The 18,892-nt window shown below is 43.1% G+C and overlaps 1 protein-coding gene across 1 annotated transcript in view; it reads right to left on the bottom strand.

Moving 5' to 3' along the window:
- CHST11 (carbohydrate sulfotransferase 11) overlaps positions 1–18,892 on the bottom strand; it is a 91,179-nt gene that overhangs the window by 1,636 nt on the left and 70,651 nt on the right. The window lies entirely within an intron of this gene.

Here is an 18,892-nt window from a genome sequence, read left to right as displayed (position 1 = left end):
CTATGACCTTGAATATGGCATATACGGCTATGGCCAGAATAAAATGAAGTCCATGGATATTCCTGCAACTCGCCAAGAGGAAGATTGGTGTAGTATTGCATTTTATTTAAATGGTATGCTCTGTCTCACCCCTCCAAAATGTATGGTATATCCCAAGTCTGTGGTCCTGCCCTGAACCATCATGTACCTGTAATCCCATTGGCCCAAGTGTGATTCTGTGCCCATTTTCAATCCCCCTCTTAAACCATGCGAGTGAGACCAGGCGCTCTCTTAGCCTTTCCCCTCTCTTAGCCTTTCTCCCCTCTTGGCCCTTCCATCCCCTAGGCTCTCCCTCTCCCCCTCCTTCCCCCTCCCCCTTCCCCGTCAGTAACCACCATGCTCCCAGGGATGGGATCCCCAATAAACCTTCATCTGATCAGCGCCCTCGGAAGCCGTGTGGAGTCTCCTTGCCTGCCCGCTGCTGCCAGCCAGCTCACAGCCTAGGGGGCCCTCCGGGGACTCCCCGGGGTGCCCCCCCCAAAACGAACTGCAACAGATTCCTTCAGACTATGCCAGTGCAGGGCTCCTGTGTTTGGTTGTTCGGAGGTGTCTCTGCATGGCATGGGGTTTTTCTGTGCAGCCCTATCCTCACTGCTACAAATACTTTATTATTTATTGAGAATAAACTGCATCAAAGCAACAGTGGGAAGACGTTAGTAATGTTATTTACATTTATTTAACACAATTTACCTGTGAATTTTGAAGAACCTTATGCTCAAGAATTAATTTAGCCTCGAAGACAAGAATTAAGGCAAGTATTGACCTTCTTATTTGATAGGCAAGGAGGTCTGGGATTTCTTCTTGTATGCTGAGTATTTCAAAAATATTTATCTTGTACCTTCTTTTTGAATTAACAGGAATCACAGGACACTGAAAAGAAGTATTTGAGGCAGTGTAGACTCTATGCACCTGCTATGTGTGTTCCTTTGGTTATACGGGTCTTTCTCCCTGCCAGTATACCAGGAAAAAAAACAGTACATGCCAGGCAAAACCCTTTGTCCTTGGCAAATGGTTTTGCACCAGCTTGGGAGCTCATACTGAACCTCCAGTTCCTGCAGTCATGGGTCAAATCTCTGCTTTCAATAGCAGTACTTAGCCATGATTCGTATTTAAAAAACCCATCAAAACTCAAAGAACAGAATCCAAATGAACTTTAGAGTTGAAACCCAAATGAAACTACAAAATGGGACCAAGCCAGTCGCAGGATTTCTGAGCTTTGCAGAGAAAGGAAATGGAAATTGCTTTGTTACAGACTAGTGCTAAGAGCCCAAGTTTCACCCACCCAAGGGGCAGCAAAAGCTTTTGCTGCACGTGAGCAACAGAGATTTTCCCTCTGTCTGGGCTGTGGTGGGTTGCAGAGAAATGTCTCCATGGTATGAGCAACATCAAGGGGCTGGTGCAGCTCAACTCTGGGCAGGAGGACTTTTCCTTCAAGAGAGTGCCAAGCCTGGGACCTCTGTATTTTGCACAGTGCCACCCACCACTTCTCTGAATTCCCTGATACTTTCCTCATCTCTTTTGCTTCCTGTTCAGCAAAATCCTGGCTAGTGGTTAAAATGTGCACTAGCCCAGTGCAGTTCTTTTAGACAGCCTGGCTTGTCTTTTGTGTGTGTGTGTGGTATCCCCCTGGATATCTCCCAGGTGCACTTCAAGGGCAGTTTTATGTAACAGTCAAAGAGATGAGAAGCCAGATGTGAAATGTGCTTCGTACTTCCTAGGAAAACTGACTGGCAGGGAGTTTCCAAACTAGATGTTAGAAAGCAGTTGTCAAGGACCCCACACAGATTTTTCAAGAAAATTACTTTTTCTGTTAAAAAAAATTTCCCTCTTTCAATTTATGGCATCCTCAGAACAAAACAGAAGTAATGGATCTCAACTAGCTCTATACTGGTTAGTTACCAGTCAATAATTTTCTAAGAACTAAACAAAACCCTATGCAAACACACAGACATACAGATTCTCTTTTGCAAATAAAAAGCTGAAATCTCTCCTCCTGCAGATTTTCATCAAAAAACATATAGCACAGGAGTGCTGTTTGCCCCAGGTTTTAGAGTTAAAAAAAAAAAAAAAAAAGCCTGAATATATTGCTACATTATAATATGTTAATGCACTGTATCTAATTTTCTGGTGCTGTTCTTAGGATAAATACAGAATTAAGTGGATGAGATTCTATGGTCTGTATTAGATAGAAGGTCAGATTTGATAATCTAATAGTTGCTTCAGACCCTAATCTGCAGATGAATCTTTGTAGAGCTGTGCTTTGCTCCTGATTTCATTCCTCCATCAATACGCTAAGCACTTCTTCCCCATACATTAACATTAATGAGATTTTCAGACATTTAGAGTAAGGGGGAAAATGCAGCCTTAGTATTTGCAATTACCAATGAGCTTGTACTATATTAAATTAATTTAGAAGATTACACTTGTGCATTTTCAAGTGGTACTTTCCTCTCATTCTTTTTAACATGGAAAAATATGAAGAAATGACATAAAAACCACATTTACTAAGTACATAACAATGCCCCAGGGTGAACCGTGCATGTGCTCTGGCCTGCCTGGGGGCACACAGAGCGCATATTAAGTAGCAATGCAACAGTAAAAGGGGATTGTCTAGTTCTCATCAATGACAGCACCCTTTGGAATGGCTGATGGATGAAGGGCCACGTAGGAAATAGAAAGCTCGACTTCCTTTTTCTTTTACGTTACTGACTTCAGTTTATTAAAAAAAGAAGAAAAAGACAGAAGACCAATCTAGTGACTGTCTTAGAACAATGCCAACTGTATCAAAGCCCATTTCTTCTGCAGCTGACTAACATACCTGATGCACCCTTGAAAAGCTGGCCTACCTGCTTCCCCCAGAGACACAGGGTCCTGCTGGCTGTCCTCGAGGTTTGATGGCAACAGTCCCCTTGCTGAAGGAGTGGCTGATAGGAAAGCCACATTGACCCTGCCCTAGTGAAAGGCCATGGAAGGCACCTGAGAGCCTTTACTGGAATCCTGAAAGAACCACCAAACTCTGCTTTGCACAAAGGACATGCTCTGTGGACTCTAGAGTCTACAGCACCATAGAAGGTAATCATAAGAGCATTTTCAATTTAGTATTTTGAAACCATACATTAACAGTGAGTTAGATGATGGTAATATGGTTCCTCTTCTTTTAAAGTTACAGGCAAGGTTTTTAAGCCACATAACAATTTCACTCCTGAAGCTGGTAAGGGGACCTGGAGAAACAGTAAGTTTAAATGAGACTGGAAACACATTTGTTTAAACTAGAGACCCACTTGGCCAGGGAAAAAGTGCAAATGTGCTCACAGCTAATGAGGAAAATATACCCCACAAATTTAAGCAGCCAAGGAACAGGTATCTTTAAACCCATGGATGGTGAAGGACAGACAAACAATTGGGGTCATGGGCTTTTCTTCCTCCAAAGCTGTAACAGATGTGGCTACAGCAGTCATGAGCGTGCAGCTGCTGCCTGGACACTGATGGCTGTGCCCGTGCTCATTACCAGAGGTCCCTGCTGACCCCTCAGTTCTAGAAAGCACAATAAGTAATGGTCTAAATCCACTTTCAAGCCTGTGCAGATTACCCTGACAGCAGTGTGGGGATGGTGATAAAGTCTGTGCTTGGGTGTGTCCTCTGACAGTTCAACTTTGACTTCATCAAGCCATTAAAGGTTTTGGGAAGACATCTGATAAGAGCAGCTGTTCTCCCCTGAAAGGATTGACACCAGAGATGCACTTAATAATGTTTTTATTTTCCTGCAGAAGTTGTAAAGGGGGACAGAGAAGAAGGGCATGTCAAGATCAAAGCTTTCGTTCCTTTTCTGATGCAGCAACCAAGTTGAACAGTGGATTGACATGAGCAGCAGGAGACTTCTAAGCTCAGTGGCATTAAAAGAAGAAAAAAGTAGTCTGGGGACACTCTGATCCCAGAAGCTCCTCATCTCCATCAGTCCCAAAGTAACAACAGGGGACGAAAGTCCAGCACTCTCTGCCCATGTGGATGTCTTCTGTTCAGTGGAAGGTGGGGTGTGTGTGCAGGGGTGGGGGAAAGAGGGTGTTCTGTGGAGGGCACTAGAGAATATGCTGACCAGAAATGCATATGCTGACCAACTGGCGGTCATCAACTCATTACAGGCAAAGGCTATTCAAGGTAAACCAGAGTAATGAGATGGGAGGCATTTCCTTCTGGCTACTTAGGCACAGCAGGATAAAGTAATCTTTGAAGACCTTTCCAAGCTTGGCGGCCAAGCAGCAAGTACAGATTTAAACACGAGGATTTTTTTTTATTATTATTATTATAGTAGTCTACTGAAAACTAGGTGCAGAGATCAATTCAATTCACAGGTACCTGCACTGAAAGCAGTTTTTTTAATAGAAGGATAGAAATACTGAAATGTCACTCAAAAAGCCCATTAATTAAATTCTGTCTCACTATAAAAATTATGGTGGAAAGCAGTACCCTCCACATTTACCAGGAAGGGTTTCATTTATTTTTATTGCATTGCCTGCAGCTAGTTGTGTCTTACTGTAACCAGGCTCACAACCAGCCTATGCTGGGACTGCTAACATGACACTTGATCATGGCAGACTGAAGGGCAAAATTACCAAACTAGTTTTGCATGGAAGAAAGAGGATAAATCTTGCAAATAGCGTTTGCAGGCCCATTCCTTGCTAAATTGGTTTTTCTCTTCAATTTTGCCTTAACAAAGACTTTGCATCTGCCTTTAATTCTTCAGTTACCTTTGTGTTTGGAGGTTTGGTTTGTGTCCTATGCTAGAACTGTGCTAGTTGCTGCAGAGCTCCCCTCATCTGTGGTCCATCAGCTAAAAACCAGCTGACACCTAGCTGGGTCTATCCAGCACTGATAAAACCAAAGCTCATCTCCACCAAATTCTTCTTAATAGCATTTGTTCAGAAGGGGGGTGTACAGCAGCCTCAGAATCCACAGAAAGAAAGGTGTTAAAGTGAGAACTGTCAGACAGACTAACTATAGGTGGCACTAATGGTCCTGGTTGTGTGACATCGCAAGAGTCAGTTGTCTGAAATCTCAAGTTATTATCAGCTCTCCTTCCCCCAGCCCATCAATTACACCGCCTGGTTTCTAGGAGATGTTTGTTATTCAATATACAAAATGTTTTTCAGTATTACTTTTGTTTTCCCAGATGCTAAAAGGGTGGGGGATTTTTGAGCATGAGGTTACATGCAAGCATGTTTCCAATCCTGTTTTCACATGAAAGGTGTGCATAAGATTCTTGAAACCTTGATGGAGAGCCTTGAAGCTACAAACATAGTTTAGACTATTTTAAGGTTTGGCTTTTACAATTTGCATCCGTAACTACTCTACTTAGTGTATGTATGTGCTATACACCAAGTTCTAGATTGTATTCTTCAAAATTTTCAGCATTAGACAATAATGGGGAAGCAGCAATTTTTCATACTTGACAGTCCAAGCATTTCTCAGATCATCTCAAATAATTATTATACTATGCAGATTTCTAGAGATGACAGTCAGACAATTGTAGCTGTGCAAATCAAAACACTGTATCTAAAAGAACAATTGCATTTTCGTTAAAGCAATTTTATTAAACTGACTGAACTGCAACATTTTTTTTAAACTAATAGCTTTGCAACTTTTCATACTTTGATTTATTTCACATTTCATGGCATATTAATTTTGACTTAACTTTTCCAAAAACTTTGAGCACTCAAATGAGGAGCATACCAAAAATTAATATTCATTCGGAGAAAGTATATTGTGTGTCCTAAAGATGGAAATGCTTAACATCTTCCCTGAAAACTTGTGGACAGATAAACTGGAATATGAATTTGCTATGAAAATGTCTCTACAGAGTGACTGGATAATAGAAGATAAAACTAATATTAACTTAGGAGCACTTTACCAAGTGAGAACATTTTAGAAGCAAATTATATCCTCTGAAGGAAACTCTTGAAATATTACAAAGCTTTATTATTTTCTCCATTTCATGCATTGAACTTACTGCCCTGTGGAGAAGATTAGGCTGAATACACTTTTTTTTTCAATTCTTTGTATTGCAAACCAAGATAACCACACAATTTTCAGTTCCCATTGCAGAGAATGCACCAGAGCTATGAAAAGAAGGATCAAAGCTCCTGAAAGTACAACAGTCATACACAGTAGCTGCTAACACTGTATTGCCAAAAATCCTGAATTGCTTCATACATTCCCTCCTTCCTCTTCCTATGCATGTCCCCAACTTTGTCCCTGTGTGTCTGTGTGCACTCAGAGCAGGGCACAGCAGAGCAGGGTGAGATAATTCAGCATTACTGTGGGGACTACAATGATTTGATTAAAGCCCAAATCCACATAAACTTTGGCATTCACTTGTCTTTAATCAGGTACTACACAAGTACTACTTGGGTGCTAGAAAAAAACCAACACTGAACCAGGCAAAACCTGGCAAGAGACACACATGCAGCCACAGATGCTGATACTGTCCTGGGAAAACTTCATAACTAGGTCATTAAGTATTGGCCTTTTCAGCTTGGAGAGAAAGTAAAGTACCACAGAGAGGCTAAATGATGCAAAATCTTGAAAAATCAGAGACTGACACCAAATGGCACAGCTGTGTAGAAACCAGCATTTTAATCAGGCTAAAACTGTCACACAAGATATTGATCCAGGAAAAAAAGAACCAGCTCCCTTCCAATGCCACCTTCTCCTATATAATCCCAAACATCTTGGGAAGCCTGTCCATTCCCATTCTTCCTAATAGAACTATTTGGTATCAGGCCTCATACCATACACAGTGTTTGGGGCTAATAAGATAAATGTATACATCTTGTAAAGTATCTCCTCTGAACAAGGAGAGACAAAAGTTGGAAGTCCTAAGGAAGACCATGCAGAAAGACCTATGGCCTGGCCATATCGAGGGTGAAGGATGTGCTGACATGCATGTTGCTGTTCTGAAGCTCTGGGGAAATATTATAAACACAGGGCAGGAAAAACTGAAGTGACTGAGTTTAAGTGCAATACATGCAAGAGGTAAGAAATCTTCACAGAGGGCCAGAGAAGTCTTGAGCTGGGAACACTTAAAGCAAGCAGTCTTCATGCTGGTGAGCTTATTGGGATTTAATTTATAGAAGATGAGTTTGGAGCTTTGTGTTGTGTGTACAAAGAGCATTTTGCACTGTCTTTCCAGCAGCCAAACAAAAGGAGGGGGAGAAGGGGAATAGATGGTCAATCCTTTTTTTTTTTCTTTTCTCTCATAACAAGAAAAAATGGATGAAACCCAAGGCTGGGACCTCGGCAGCTATGGTGGGGTGAGGGTGATGTATCTGTGCTGCCTTCCCATGGCAGAGGCTCTGTGGTGGGATCTGACCTCTCTGCACTGCTGCCACAGTCGCTCGCTGCCGCTCTGGCATGAAAGGACGGCGCATGATGAATCTGTTTGCTCCTGGCTCATTCTGTAAGTGCAGTGATAAATCACTGTTTGCATGAAAAAGCTGAAAGGTCTGGCTATCATATGAATTCAATTTTAAAATGAAAACTCTCTGTCCTTTCCCCTCCAGCACACACACACGGACAGACGTGCACACGTCTGATGGCTGGGGCTGAGCTCATGCTCTCCAGACCTGTGTGTGGAACCTGTAACACACAGGGACACAACCACTGTCCTTCTAACCCTCCTTTCCCAAGGATGCACTACTGTTGTCCACAGGTGCTTGGGAAAGGGCCAGGTTTGCAGAACTGTCTCCAAGTCAGCAGGGACAGCAGACAGGATCAAAAAGGCTTCCACTTTTTATCTCACAACTGCCAGGTTACAGTCGGGGCATAGATGAAACATTAACTGGGACAACCCAAACTCAGGGACAAGCACATGGGTTGGGAAGGTCGAAGCCAAGTGAGTGACCTGCAGCTGCTCCACTCTGCTATTACATCTTTACTGCGGGAGCTGCATGATTTATGATTTATATGATTTTCAAGGAAAGGCTTGAAACTTGGTTAGGAAAAGGCATGACATGGACATGAGCAAATGATGAACAAGGAGGAGTACTGGGCTGGGCATACATGGAGTCAGCCAGAGTGGAGCTGGGAGTAGCCCTTAAAAAAACAGAGTAAGAAACAACATTTTAACATAGCTGGCATCTAGGAGACAATGGAAAAACTGACATTTGGTTCTGTGTTGTAAAGAGTTGTGGTTACAGGGGTGAAATAAACTGGGTGGAGTGAGGAAACCAGATAGAGTAGATACGTAAATACAAAAATACATAAGAAATTCCATGAGGAAGAAAGGAATAATTTGGACTCAGTCTGGTTAGGACAAGTAGTAACAGAGCTAAACAAGAGAGACTCAGATAAAGGATAGATCCCAACAGAAAGGTAAGATACATCTGTGCTGAAACACAGGAATGTCCAGCATTGGGAACATCCATCTACCCAAGAAGGGAACAAATTATCCCACCAGACAGGCAGGTGTTGTCTTGCAGGTCCTTCAAGCTTTGCAAACGTGGGATGGTGGCTCTGTAAGCTAAGCTCACTACCATAAATCTCAGGAGCACTCCATGCACTCCAGGAGCAGGGCTTTCAGCAAACGTCGCAGAGCCACACAGGCAGGGGCCAGTCAGTACTGTGAATGAAACCCCCTGAGGACAAGGCAACACCATCCACCTCTGGGGTGGGCAGAGACCAGGCAGAAGCTCAGACAGAAACTGTGTGAAACCCTGCACAGGACGTGGGGCGGAGATATAGGAGGTCTAAATGCCTGGAGCTGTCTGGGACATATGTGCCCTGCTCCCCTCAGCAGCTCTGACCTGGCAGCTAACATTTATGGACTTCTCAGTAACACAAATCCTCCTCCTGTACCTCCGGGTTGCAGTTTAGGTGTCACACAGTTGAGTAGAAATACTTATTTTTTTCTCAGCAGGATATCTTCTATTTTAAGTGAACACAATTTACTCAGTCCCATGCTAAATCAGGGTAATATGTTTCAAATTTTTAACTCAGTGTGCAGCACACCCAGAGCTTTTGAAACCGAAATAGGAGAAACAGGAGAGAGTTGCTGAATAGCTGGTTTCCTTACACGTAATTCATGGGCTTTAGCAACCCCCTCGAGGAGAGGGGAACCCTCCAATTACGTGTTTAGTGTGTTTAGTTGTTCCCCAATCCAAGTAGGCGTTTGTTTGGGACAATGGGACACTGTGGGATGTCCCTTCCAATATCTCTGAGCAGGTAAGGTGAATGCTACTCCTGTGGGTCAGGGATGCAGGTTCAGGCCCTCACCAAGAAATGCTGTGTTGTTATTTTTAAGGTAAGAGGCTGGAAGTAGAAGTGCTGATGCCTGCCATGTGTAAACCTGCTGTAAGCTCTGCCCTGTGAGCCTTGCTTCTGTCTAACTGGATGGTGCCAAGGTCCAGAGAAGACAGGGAAGAGAGAGCTAATCTCACCCTCCCAGAAGGTAAGTGTCAGAAACAAGAACAGATTGCATCTCCTGTCTCAATATGGCTCTCTTTTCTTGAAATGATCTGGACGAATACATCCTGACAAAGACTGGCAAAATACCTAAATCCTTTGGGTAATGATTTTCTTCTCCTTGACTAAACTATCACAAATTAACATTAAGTTTATTTTACTTCCTCTTGGTAAGGTTATATTGTGCTCAGACTAAACCTTGCTAAGGTAACTTTTTCTGGCATGTTTGAATGTGCTGCTCACTAATGCTCACAGAAAGTGACTAACCAGGGTTGTTCATTCTCCATGGCCTTAATTACAGTCAACAGAAAACTTGTCACCTTTCTGCTGCTCTTCAAAAAGAATTAGATGACTTCCTGCTTGAAAAAACAAAAGGCCTCTCATACTAAAATGCTAGCATTCATTTATAATCTTAATGACAACAGGCTTCCCAGGAAACTTTCCTGCTGCTGAATGTAGCACAGAAATTACGGTTAGCATAAAAAGCCTGCTTCATCAATAGCTTTCTAGGTCTGATTTATTCTTTATTGAGATAAACACCAGTGACTCCAACCCTGAGGGATACTCAGTCCCAAACAAACCAACCAGCAGTCTTTTAGCCCAACTCTAATTCTGTCAGAATTGGGCCCAAAGAGAGATCAAGACAAAAGTCAAAAGATGAACCATGACACAGGAGAGGAAATAATTTGCTTTTTCAATGTTTTCTGTTTCTGTTGAAACCCTCAGCTGTTTCAGTCTTTGTAACCAAAACAAACCCACTCCCATAGCCAACCACAAGTGATTCTACCACAGTTTGGCTGGGAGGCAAAGAGCACATCCATAAGTCTGCTTTCCCTGTTGGCCACTGACACCTCTTCCCAAACACCAACATGTTCCACCCACTGTGCCCGCTCCACACAGACAACATCCAGCATTCTCTGGATCCGACCACCAGGCCCTTGCTGACAACTTCTAGTGCTCCTGGGTTCCTCAGCACAGAAATAAAAGAACAGAAAACGCACCTAGGTAATCTTCCTTAGATCCTGACAAGCCTAGGGTGACTTGGTTGCATTTTTAAGCATCTGACTTCCTACATTAATTCTTCCTACGTCAGAGCATGAGGATAATGTTAAAAGTCCCTTCTGTCAGCCATTCAAGACAACTGGAAGGTATGAATATTAGTATGATGCCTTATTAATTTTCCTCACCTCTACAGCTGTGTTTACTGTGATTTCTAAGGGTTCTCTGTCTCATCTAATAATGGATCTATTTAGGGACTGCGTACTAAATGTCGCTTTACAATAAAAGAACAAATTCTTAGTGTTTCTTTAAATGGCAGCTATTTTTTTCAAACTGCTACCTCAACTACAGCCTGAAAGAAATTGCACATCATCTTCATTTCCCTTTTTTAAAATGCTCATTCTTTTTTAAACTTCCCAAAGAAAATGAGCAGAAAAGGCCCCTCTGAGCTCAGGCTTCTGGGATCCTTCTCTGGCTGCAGCCAAGTGCTGTCTCCTTGCCCTCTGCTCCTTTCACAGATGCTGAAGGCATGCCAGCCTCTCATCAGTTCCCTCTCTATCTGCTGAAAGGGCTGGCTCCCTCTTCCTTGCTCTTGTACCCTTGTCATCTGCCTTATCCCACCTGCAGCTAAAGCATGCCAGCAAAGATGGGAAGAAAACAGAGCTCCAGGACGGAGTTTTCAGCCAGCCCTCGCTCTGCATGCAAAGCCCCCCGGAGCAGGTCCCTGCTGTCCGTGAGCTAACAGGCCTGCAGCACCAGGCAGGGGCCTTGGCGAGTGCGGAGGGCACGGAAAGATTGGGAAGCTCTCCCCGGTCCCTGAGCAGCCAGGCAAGGCGGAGAGCTGCCAACCCGCAGCCCGAAGGGACGTGGTCCGACAGCCAGCAGTGAGTCGAGGCATTCAGCTGCAGGGCGAGCGGAGCCAAGAGCGTGTACTCCGTGAGGCTCCGTGGCAAAGCGCCCGTGTGCTCCATGGAACCGTGCCTGCTGCTGCCGCGGGGAACAGGGCGGCTCTGTCCCGCACACAGCCCGGCCTGTTCCGCCTCCGCGGGCTCCTCGGTGGCACAGGGTGAGCTTGGCCTGGAGCTGCTCACAGCAGGGCCAGCTCCTCCTCAGCTCAGGTAGGACACAGAGCCTGGCAGCTCGCACTCACTGTGCACCTTGTTGTCAGCTACCCCTGACTTCTGCTTGCCCACCCTTATCAGTCTGTTAGTGTTCCCAGGACTTTTGCTTTCATAAGCTACTTATTTTCTCTTTGATGAACAATAATGCCAAGAAGTTAGGCAGGAATGGATGCATCTCCCTCTATACATACCTATGGATATGTGTATATGCATCCCTACCCACATCCAAGCAGTAAGCACCCAGATGGCATAAGCAGTTATGTGGGTCACAGACCAGGGCAAAATTCAGTGGCAAAGTGGAGGGAAAAAACACACTTGTTGCTGATTTTTCTTAGTAGGGTGGTGTGAGAAGCATTCACGGTGCCCACTCAGTCAGCACCTGGAACTGCTGCCACCTCCCTGATGACTTCAGCCAAGACAGCAGAGATGTCTGATGGCTCCTGAGAAATACTGGCAGTAGATGATCTGGTGTACTGAATAGAGGTTGTCCTTCTCCAGAGCTGCCAGGTGACATGGACTTCATGGAGCAGGGAAAAGTGACAAGTTCTCATAATGTAGGAAGATCTGATATTCCTGACAGAAGTAGTACACCTAAATTACAGTTTCTTGCTAAGAGATCTGTCATTTTAGACACTCTGCAGAAGCTTCCACCCACTGGATCCATGAATGAAGAGCTCAAGGTTTCTCCTCCAACCCACAGCATTGCCGGCTGCAGGACCCGTCTTCTCAAGGCAGGGAGAGCTGCCAGTGCTCCGTGTCCTTCAGCTCATGGGGGTGCTTCCATGGCACAAATGTCTCCACAAACATGTTGACAATGAACAGTGGATTTTGCTCTTTGAACATATCCTGTCTTTTATGAGATATATCAGCTGACCTAGGGATTAACAATGACATCCAGCCTGCTTTCAACCATCTTAGTTTTGCATTTCAAATATAAAACTGATTTCATTAAAGTCTGCTTATCCTATTGTTTCTAAATTCCTTCTGATGGTTGATCCTAGCTGGAGCAGGTCACTGCACGAAGGCCCATTTGTAAGGACCATACTTAAACACTTTTGATCTGGTGTTTGCAACTCTATGTCCAATCCTGCAATCTATCCCATGGGTATTTTCCACTGATGTGTATCCCAGCCAGCATGAGCAGGGAAGTCTCACAAAGCCTCTTCCCAACTTCTCCTGTTTTTAGAGATATTCACTTCCTGCTTCATGACCTAACTTTATCTCTTGTTTTGTTTGTTTAAAAATAAACTTTGTTCACAGGGAAAGCAGTACATGGGATTCACTGCTTCCCGGAACAAACTGTAATTTCATTCAATTTATTCTGCTTTCCGAGGCACTCTCTTACTCCAGCTCTCCCATCACTTCTCTTTATGCACCTGCAAGTCCAAACCCACAAATTCAGTCCCTCTTCCCAGTGCCCTTCAGAAGTGGTTATGGCCCCTTAACTCACCTTATTAACACCACCATGTTCACTCAACCCCTGGTTAATGCGATAGAGGGTCTAAGGTATTCCCAGTTATTTTAAGGTTAGCCGTAACTCTTCCTTCCACCTGAGCTTCTTTTCCACTTCTGACTCTCACTGCTCTTCCCTCTTTCTCCTTGACTGTTCTCCATTTAACAACCCCTTTTGCAAGCTGCCCTCAACATCACTGGAACTCAAGTTAAGTTTTCAAACCCATGGGAGGGCAGGGAGAAGAGTGGGGGAGATGCAAACATTTCCAAAGGAAGACACGGATGTTAAACAGGATGAGTAGAAGGCTGCTCCAAAACACAGGTATTCTTAGGAGACTGAGATAAAGCAGATACCATACACTGCTACTTTAAATCTGATGCAGAACATCTGCTCCTGTTTTGCTTTTCATAATTCATGTCCTCTTGTCTGTAGCTCTGGAGAGAGAAGGATCACCTGAGCAGAGACAAACTGCTGGTTCATTCGACTGTTTCCAGGAGGAGAAAACACTTGCCAAGATTAACTGTGAAATCCTGAACTGCCCAACAGCCAGTTAAGCTATGAAGAGCCTGCACACCAGTGTAACAATATTTTTTGTTCCATCTTCACCCATTGCAGACAGGATTGCGCCCCTCCCATCATCTGGACCCTGCTTAGTTTTTGCGGATCAACTGAGATCAGTAAATCTCAGGGCCACAACTCAGCAGCCTCAAAGTGCAGCTTGTTAGAAGTACTATGAGATCTCTCAGCTCTCTGTGGTGAGTAGTGGAGCAGACGTGAGTCCACAAAAACATGGACATATTTTAGCATGATCAGCCTCTTTACGGACTGAAGGCAACAGATATATGTTCAATGGGAATAAATGCTTATTCACAAGTAAAGCTCAGATAAACTGCAGAGGGATCTATCTGCAGGTGCTGGCAGGATGGATAACTTCTGAGGCTGCACCTGGAGCCACTATTGCAGACCAAGGTCTGGGATTAAAACAACACTCAGTACTTATATGGTATTTTTTCAATCTGCAAACCTTAAAGTATCATCCCCACTTTCCAGATGTGAGAAGCCAGCCAAAAAGAACTAGTTCAGTGTTGCTGCATTCTTCTACCATCTTCACAAGCTGAACTTTGTCCTCTTCCAACACCCCTTCTCTGTCCAAGTGCAACTGACAGGCTCAAGACACAGCAACCAAATGCTGTCAGCACTTTCAATTTTCTATCATCTTGCCTTTTTCTTAAGAGGGGAAATGGGATTTATTTTTCAGCACTGGTTCCTGCTACTGCTCTGGGAGAATTTCAGAACAAGATATATCTCCAAATATTTGTCCTCCCTGAGGTTATTCTAGTCCTTTCTGTTACAGTAAGTAAACGGATTAAATTGGAGACTCAAGATCCAGATTGAGAAACTGTGGCAGTAAAGAATGCTGGAATCAGTAGATTGCAGATACTCAAAACATGCCGTTTAGGTTTACACCTTTCCCTCCTTGTCATTTCTTCTCTGAACAATATTGGGGAGATTCACCTTTGGATGTAACTTCCATAGCAACTTGGTCTCTATGCAAAATCAGTAACAAACATTTGGCATTGCCTATTGCAAAACATTTAGCATGTTCTGCAGTAATGGATACAGCTGTTTATTAAAACAACTATCTTAAATGCCACTGAGTTCTCACAGAAAGTCATCAGAGTTAAGTACAGTCAGAGTACTCCAAGATGTACCAGAATTTTAAAAAATCACTTTGAAGCACGAAATAGAAGGGTTGCATGTGTTGGTCTGGTTTTTGATTTAATAATATGAGTTTGCTACAGCCCTGAAAATCAACCTGTATATTACTGAAAAGAAAAACCAAACCATAAAGTTCACTGATCTATAAAGCCCATAGCAAAAAATAGAAGTTAGATTGATTTTTTTTTTTTTAATACTGGTTCAGTGTAGACAAGAGAAGGGTGAGAAGCAAACAGTTTATCTGGAATAGGTGGACAATATTAAGCCAACCAGTGCAATTTGGAGAAGTAGCATCAAGTAGCTGGTTTGTGGGTACAGCTTAAATGAAGTACTACAAATCTGCCTACCTGTTTCAGCCTACCACAATTTACTCTTGGCACTAAAAATAACTAGAAACACAGCAGAGAAGGTGAAGGAAAACGTGAAGGAAAACAAGCAGTCTGAGCAATTCCATTAAAAAACCTCCAAACAGTAACAAAATCACAGCCTGCCTGGAAACAGGTCTCTGGGTTTGAATGGCATCTGCTAAAGCAGCCTGGTACCTCCACATCAGTTCAAAGACAAATGAATGGTCTAAAATGTCTGTCCATGGCTGACAAGAGAAAACACAGCGTTGGTAAAGTTGTTCCCTCCAAGGAAGCAAGTGAAATCAGAGCCTGGCACTGGTGTTAGACAGTGAAGGGGAAGGAATACAGAGAAGGAAACAAAAAAGATACTTAGCAAAAATACTGCTCCTGCATCTCTGGGCTGAAGAGCTTCCTTGGAGAAACTCTTGCCTTTGATGGCAGAGGATGATATCTCTCTGGGACAAGAGAGGAAAGGAAAACAGCAAAGTCTGTGATAGATTAAAACTACTAAACAAAAGAGACAGCTTGGGGAATTAGTATTTATGAAATGCAAAAAAGATTGTAGTAAAATAAGAGCTAACACAGATCTAGTAAAAGCAGAGTTGTTCTGATTAAAAAAAAAAAAAAAAAACCACAAAAAAACCACAGATGCAGAGCCTGCAATCTGGAGCTGTACTATCAAAAAAACAATTCCTCCCGTCTTAGGCAATGTCAAAACAAAAACCCTCACATATAGGCCTGGTTCAAAAGCTACTGAAGTTAATAAAAATTTCCTCTTGATTTCCAAATGCTTTGAAAATGTGACTCCTTGGGAATTTCTGATGTTATTAAGAGACGTATACCAACACTATCACCCCTGAAAGAAATCCCACAGCTCACACCATGTTACACAGAGATTCTATAGGACAGAAGGGCTACAGCCAAAGTCACCTGGCTTCTCTGCTCAGCAGAGGATGATGGCTCATCCCAAATCCTGATGTGGGGCATTAGAGAGTGTTACCTGCAGTGTTATGGAGATGATTATTATTGAAACTGCATATGGGAGTTACTGCACCAGTGGCTTCTTAAAACCTTTGCAAATTTTCCCCATCAGAGCTGTGACCTAGTCCTGCTGGGGAGTATCATAGTGTGCCATATTCAATGCATCACCTAGTCTTGTTTTTGAAGGACATTTGCTTTAGGGGAGGAAAGTATTCTATAATCCTGATGCACTTCTCTGTTGAGAAACATTTCTTTTGATATTCTGCTAAAGTTAGTTTCCTTTCCCAACCCATCCCCCTTAAATATACCCAGAAGATCATTAATGTGGAAATGTGTCAGAAAAGGCTGAATGAAAACTACTGTGACAACCTAAATTCTGAGTTTGTTGCTCTGGATGTGCATTTCTTGGATGGGGCTTTCATTTTTGGTAGGGTTGTTTTTCATTTCCAGGCCATGGTTTGTTCTGGTTTATGCCCAAGAATTTGCACTAACAAAGCCTGATGGTTCTGTGAAAGGAGTCTAAACATAGATGCTGATCACCTGAAAAAGCAAATCTGTACAGGCAGCTGCTCTTGGAAATACTGGCTTCTTTCTGGGCAAGAAAGGGTAAGCGTTCAGAGGGAAATGCCAAGTCACAGGGCATTTCAGACTTATTAATATAATTTAGAAAGAAAAAGAAAATCCACACTGGGCTATTAGCAACAATCAGGTGTTAGAGTGCAGGGAAGAGGCATTAAACACTGCATTAAATTACAACAGTTTTGCTCTACCTCAGAACATAAAGTTTATTTAATGGTTCCCAGAAGAGGGAAAAATGGATTTGGCACTCAGCAATAAAGTCTATAACTACTTTTTTTTATAGAAAATCCATTATTTGTGTCCAACTCCTGGCAATTTTTAATGGTGTTGACTTGTGAATGCTCTTGTCCAGTGCCACCATCAGCGGGAACAAGATGTGCAGCTGGAGAAGGGTCCTGAGCTATCCCTTGGCTGGAGCCAAGGCAGACAAACAGCTCACAGAGGAGCCCAGTTCTCCCTGTCACGCCACTGGAAAGGAGTAGTGATGGGTCTTGTCACCTGCCCAAGGTCACCCAGCTACCTGGAGAGCAGGGCAGTGACCCATCCACTGAGCTCAGCCATGCTGGAAGAGCCAAACTGATGGATGTGCCTGTGGAAAACCAGGTGTTTGGTGACTCATGGACCCTTGAGCATTTCCAACCATCTGGTTTCCCAGAACCGGCCAGTCTGATAGGTTTGCTGCCAAATTAACAAAGTTAACAGAATGTGTGGGTATGTGAAATCGTGAGGATGCAGCTAGAGATGTAACATATCACTTCATGGAGATGCAAAAAGTTCTGCATCTCTGAATCAGACAGGTTGGGCAGAGGTGGGATGACTAAAAAAGTTCTCTAGCACCACAAGAAAACACTTTTGGATGCTACTTACACAAAAAAATTTCACGTTCAAGTTCACCTGAGTAATTTGATAGGTAGCTCACAGCTATACAGCTACTGTGAAGAATAACAATTACAATTCTGGATGAGAAATTTATAGATGTATTTTTAAAATGCACATGCTGACACCCTCATTTTACTTTTTCTAATGGCTCTGCCCTCTGTGCATTCATGACCTTTCTGAACCTTGTGTGAAGTTTGCAAGGACTTGTAAATCAGTGCCTCTTTGAGACATTTAAATAGTAAGTGATTAAAACTAAAAAAGAAACTGCTCAACTAGTTCTGGTTGTAGTCATCAGGCATTGCTCCCTCTGCAGCTCAACAAAGCAGAGAAAATACAGATTATTCCCAGGTTCAGCTGCTGTAAGTCTGAGTCTAGACAATGTACAATTACTCGCAACAACAACCTGTCTTTTATGCAAGACCTGCAGACAGAGAAAACACACGGCTTTATTTACACATTAAGGAAGAGCACTCAGCAGTGCTCTCACTGCTGCACACTGAAGAGGTGAACACCAATAAAAACATGATTAGCCCAAGCACATCTGTCATGCAGTCATAAAGCAGCAGCCTTTCACTGGGGACACTTGTGAACAAGTAGACAGCCTATGTCTATGTAGGAGCATGGGCAGTCCCCAGAATTACAAACTCACAGGCCCACTGTGAAGCATGTCAACTTTATCACTGCCCAATAAATGTGAAACTTGGTCATGCTGACATGGTGAGTGTGTGGCAGAGCCAAGCCTGACACTCAACAGTGTCCTGGTCGCCTGTCATCAACATCAGCTTCTGCAAGCAGTAAATATACCAAAATAACAAGACATTCAAAGTAAAGCTTTCCCAGTTTCTTGTCCAACGTTTCCCTTTCTGTATCACACTTTTCAATTTTCTTATTGAGTTCAGTGCTCAATGAAAAATGTGCCATCAAGAAGGCTGGAATTAAGCACAGCATAAATTTCTACCATGTCCACATTTCACTGCAAGAAGACTGTAGCTTGGATCATGTGCCTTATGAAAATTAATGTCAAGCTCGTCAGTGTCTTCAAGGAATTCATAATTTCCTCCACTGTGCTTGTGCAATGTCCAGAATCATGAAGGGTTGATTGCTAGCTGAGACCAGTAAGTGCTGTTCCAATAAATAGCAAAAATAGTGGAGAAACTAAGCAGACCCAAATTAAAATACAAAGAAAATGAGAAACAGTGGGAACATAGACAAATAACATTAACATACTTTGCCACTTTATGGCAATGTTCTTGCCACTACAAAGCCAGGTGTAAGAAGTTTTCTTTCAAATGCCTTAGGGTAGGGCATCAACAGCAGTT

The sequence above is a fragment of the Pyrgilauda ruficollis genome, unplaced genomic scaffold (assembly GCF_017590135.1).
Source record: "Pyrgilauda ruficollis isolate IOZ18807 unplaced genomic scaffold, ASM1759013v1 scaffold224, whole genome shotgun sequence".
NCBI lineage: Eukaryota > Metazoa > Chordata > Aves > Passeriformes > Passeridae > Pyrgilauda > Pyrgilauda ruficollis.
This window is presented reverse-complemented; position numbering and strand designations above follow the sequence as displayed.